Below are 4,865 nucleotides of genomic sequence, written 5' to 3'. Positions count from 1 at the left end.
GAAGCCTTCTGATCGGTGGAGTATTCAAAAAATGTTCAAATGTGTGTGAATTCCTAAGGGACCAAATGCTGAGGTCATCGGCCCCTCGACTTACACACTGCTTAATCTAACTCACGCGAAGGACAACACAGGCACACAGCCATGAGTCCCGATTTCAGTTGGTAAGAGCTGATGGTAGGGTTCGGGTGTGCTGCAGACTCGACGAAGCCATGGACCCAGGTTGTCAACAAGGTGCTGTGCAAGCTGGTGATGGCTCCATAATGGTGTGGATGTGTTTACATGGAATGCACTGCGTCCTCTGGTGTATTCCTGCAGGGGACTTCCAACGACTTGTGGAGTTCATGTTACGTCGAGCTGCTTTACTACGCCAGCTAAATCTGCTCGACAAATTTACCTGAATTTCTTTAATATTTAGAATGCAGAATGGGAAGTTGTGCTTCATACCCGATATAAAAATCGTACTTACCACTTTATGAGGCAGTAGTTGTTCATAAAAATTATAATAAAGACATCGTACAGAGAAACAAAGCACGTTACAAAAACAAAATAAATTAACGCTACCCGCTGCACATGACAGCAGCTGCGCTAACCACAAACTTAGGAATCAATGCGATATGGCAGCCGTGAACAGAACGCAATGAGGGTCCGTCGCCTCATTTTGTGATTGGTTGGTGAACAACCAGCTGTTATTCTCTTCCTTATTTCTATTCATATACAAAGTAACAAATTAACTAGGGAAGTGATCGATGTTAAGTTTTACGTAGCTGGTGGGACTTATTTTTATTTGAATTTTAAATTTCAGATTCGAACAGAAGTCCCTTGGAAAACGACATGACTCATTTCTACTCAAATACGAAGCTCCTCTTTCGCTTGCTTAAATGCGGGAAATGGGTAGCATTAGAAAATTATATATACAATTTTCAAATTCATTTAAAGAGAAATTTATTGTATTAAGTAAGCGGTTAATGCATACAACAGATACATGTACTTATCGACAAAATATTAAAACATTAGAATAAAACAGTTGGAAATGTCAATATTTTTGGTACATTTTCAGTGGCCGTAAATCAAAAGTGCTCATAAATAATACACATCAAACAATGGATAATTATCTTACATCAGTCTGTAGTATTTATAGTGATAAGAAAATATTTTTTAACCACAACCTAAAGCTGAAAGTAGTTGCCAATTCTTTTGACTTAAAAAATCCTGACAGGCAGTTCAGTTCAGTTCCTTTCATATGACGTATACTTATGTTAGTAATGTTTTTTATTCTAAAACTAATTTCTTGTCGGTTGCACGGAGTCCTACTTACATAGTTTTCTGTATTCAGCATTTACAAAAATTAAATTATAAAAGGGAAAAGTTATCGTTAACTCAAGACCGTCTGTGACTAGTTTATTTTCTATACACAGGATGACTTCTAAAAGAGGAAGTCAAATGAAAACGAGACAGATGGTGAAAAAAAAAATTAAGTGAACTGTTTATTGCCGCGCGGGATTAGCCGAGCGGTCTGGGGCGCTGCAGTCAGGGACTGTGCGGCTGGTCCCGGCGGAGGTTCGGGTCCTCCCTCGGGCATGGTTGTGTGTGTTTGTCCTTAGGATAATTTAGGTTAAGTAGTGTGTAAGCTTAGGGACTGATAACCTTAGCAGTTAGGTCCCATAGGATTTCACACACATTTGAACATTTTTTGAACTGTTTATTACTTCAAAAGTAATCGTCATAACTGTTAATAAATTTACCCAGCTGTGAGACAGCACAGAAACCAGCCGCAGAGGAGGAAAGAAGTGTTTCCCCATCGTTTGAACAAGATAATAGCGAGGATGACCTCACGACGCCATGTGACTAACAGAGCTGCCCACAGAGTTACATGGCGCTCAGCATGCCAAGACTGAGGCAAGAGGAAGTTTCCAGACCCGGCCTAATATGGCAATCAAAATGTACAGTGTACGTTACCAACGGTGCCTAGTGCGCCACAGAGTTTTTTGGAAACGTCCTTGTGACAGCGAGCCTATGTGCCAAATAAATAGGAGTACATCAGCACGCAAAAGCAGCGCATGGAACAGTAGCCTTCAGTCGACAAGGTCTCAGTGTCACGTGTCGCCGGACCTCAGACTTAAGTTGGTATACTAGCCTCGGCAATATGTGACAAGCCGGCGAAGTGGCCGTGCGGTTAAAGGCGCTGCAGTCTGGAACCGCAAGACCGCTACGGTCGCAGGTTCGAATCCTGCCTCGGGCATGGATGTTTGTGATGTCCTTAGGTTAGTTAGGTTTAGGTAGTTCTAAGTTCTAGGGGACTAATGACCTCAGCAGTTGAGTCCCATAGTGCTCAGAGCCATTAAAAAAAAAAATAACTGACAGATTGTGTTCTCTAAGGATAGGCGCCAAATTCTTTGACGTTACAATAGTGAATGTCTACGCTCCTGCGGAGGAGGCAGATGAAGATGCAAAGTATATATTTTATGCCAAATTGGAAGAAGAAATTGGTAAAATTCAAAGGCATGATGTCAAAATAATACTTGGAGACCTAAATGCAAAATCGGGAAAGAAGAGGTATATAGAAGTATAATAGGAAAGAGAAGTCTACACAATGGCAGTAATGATAATGGGCCCAGACTGATAGATTTCACCAGTGGGAAGAACATATTGATAAAAAGCACCTATCACCCAAGGAAAGATATTAAGAAATGTACAGTCGTGTACAGTCGTGGAAGCCGGCCGCGGTGGTCTCGCGGTTCTAGGCGCGCAGTCCGGAACCGTGCGACTGCTACGGTCGCAGGTTCGAATCCTGCCTCGGGCATGGATGTGTGTGATGTCCTTAGGTTGGTTAGGTTTAAGTAGTTCTAAGTTGTAGGGGACTGATGACCACAGCAGTTGAGTCCCATAGTGCTCAGAACCATTTGAACCATTTTTACAGTCGTGGACAAAACGAGCGATACGCCTCGCCTTTTCGTTATGCTGATCCGCACAGCTTTAAAGTCTGCTACAAGGACTGGAGAAACTCGCGCTTCGAAGGCGCTACAGCATCGTCTGCCACCACTTCGTGGGAACCGAAATACTTCAAGTATAAGCCAATATGTTGTATTCGCATATCTGTGACTATGACTTGGATCTAAAGTGTGGTTATGGATAGTACGTATGCTCAATTGCGAATCTAAGATCATTAATGAAGACAAGGGGAAATGAATTAGGCGTCCTTCCTCTTCCGTAATATCAAATATATTTTAGTCATTCCTTCTTAAACGAACTGCGCAGAAAATCATTCACCAGAAGTGAATAACTTTTTAGCAACACTAGATGATATTAACAGCTTGCCGGCGCGGGTTAGCCGTGCGCTCAACGGCGTCATATCGCGGACCGCGCGGCTCCTTGCTCCGTCAGTTCGAATCCTTTTCCGGGCGTGGATGTGTGTTAGGCTAGGTAGGCTGAAGTAGTTCTAGATCTAGGGGAATGATGACCTAAACAGTTTGGTCACATAGTTCTTAGATCCATTTTTTGACCATACGCGTAAATTTTCTTTACATAAACGGCCGTATCTTTAGATTGTGTTGACATAGCTCACTTTTTTACACCACCAAGGGACCATATACCGTAGGAAGTGCGATACATTTCCGCTTAATGTGTCGACCCGTACTCAAGGTAAACGGGATTTAAGGGTTGGGTAGACAGACAGGCGGTCAAGAAAGTGAGCGGTCAAGAAAGTGAGCAGTCGATACATCAGCATGTTAATCGTAGCTACGCTTTCGATCCAAATCACATTTACTGGAATGCAAATAAAATCCATTTGCCTATACACGTGATAATTCAGATCCCACTATTAATGCCACCGCGTTTTAGATGTGCGAGCATTCCCATTCCTAGCTACCTTAAGAAACACTTCGGCTAATGAACGTCTTCTGGCTGTGGCAGGTCTAATGGAGAATTCGAAACATTGTAGAATACGTTTAGCAGCTACGTCGCCGTTTATTTCCTGGGGTGGTGCAGAATTATCCTACTAAATTTACTCGCTAATAACAGTTTTTTGTTATTTCGATAAACATCCCGAATGATTGTCACATAAGCGGTGACATAAAGGTAGACAATTAATGTTTTTGAGACCAGAAAGCTGTGTGCAACAGTAACTGCATATCATTTGGCCATTTTCATTGCGAAATTGCCGGCTTATTCATGTCTGGGGTAATAATAGAGGGCTGTTTGCCTGAGTTGTGTGCTAACGTAGTGAAAGGTGTTTGCTGCTGCAAGGGAAGTCTGGTTTGTTTTCGGTTCTAATCTCGATGGAGGCAGATAGACTATCAGTAAAGGAATTTTAAGAAATTCTCACGCCCCCAATACGTCTTATTGCTGCCTTCATTCTGTAACGGCGCCCTGTGGATGTCGATATGAAACTCTTGTAGAATTTCTTACTTGTTACGGCCTACTTTTTCCGCTTCTGTCAATAATTGAATTGACTAAAGTGTGGCACTGAATGAATTTTAACTGGATTTCGTTATGAATCTTCACGCATTGCTAAATGTGCATGCTTTCATGGTAGGTCAGCAACGGTAATCCAGTATGACTGGTCTGAACGTTGACACAGACCATTTCGCGGCCGAATGCGCATAATATTTTGCTAATTCGTAACGATCTGGAGTACTTTGTCTTACTAAAACCGTTATGTTATCTCGATAAGCTGAAATTCATTTTTATTAGTACAGTTCATACTAATTAGCGTTTCTTCTTTCATTTATATCTTATATTTAGGTGTTGTGGTTAACACACTAATCAGCTTTAATATGGTCTTACACATGATTGAAAATAGTCTGACAAATTTCAGATAGTTTTTCAATTTCACGCCTGTGCATAATATGTTGGTAGCACTTCGTCGC

The sequence above is a fragment of the Schistocerca piceifrons genome, chromosome 4, assembly GCF_021461385.2.
Source record: "Schistocerca piceifrons isolate TAMUIC-IGC-003096 chromosome 4, iqSchPice1.1, whole genome shotgun sequence".
Classification (NCBI taxonomy): Eukaryota; Metazoa; Arthropoda; class Insecta; order Orthoptera; family Acrididae; genus Schistocerca; species Schistocerca piceifrons.
Note: the sequence above shows the minus strand (reverse complement) of the source record.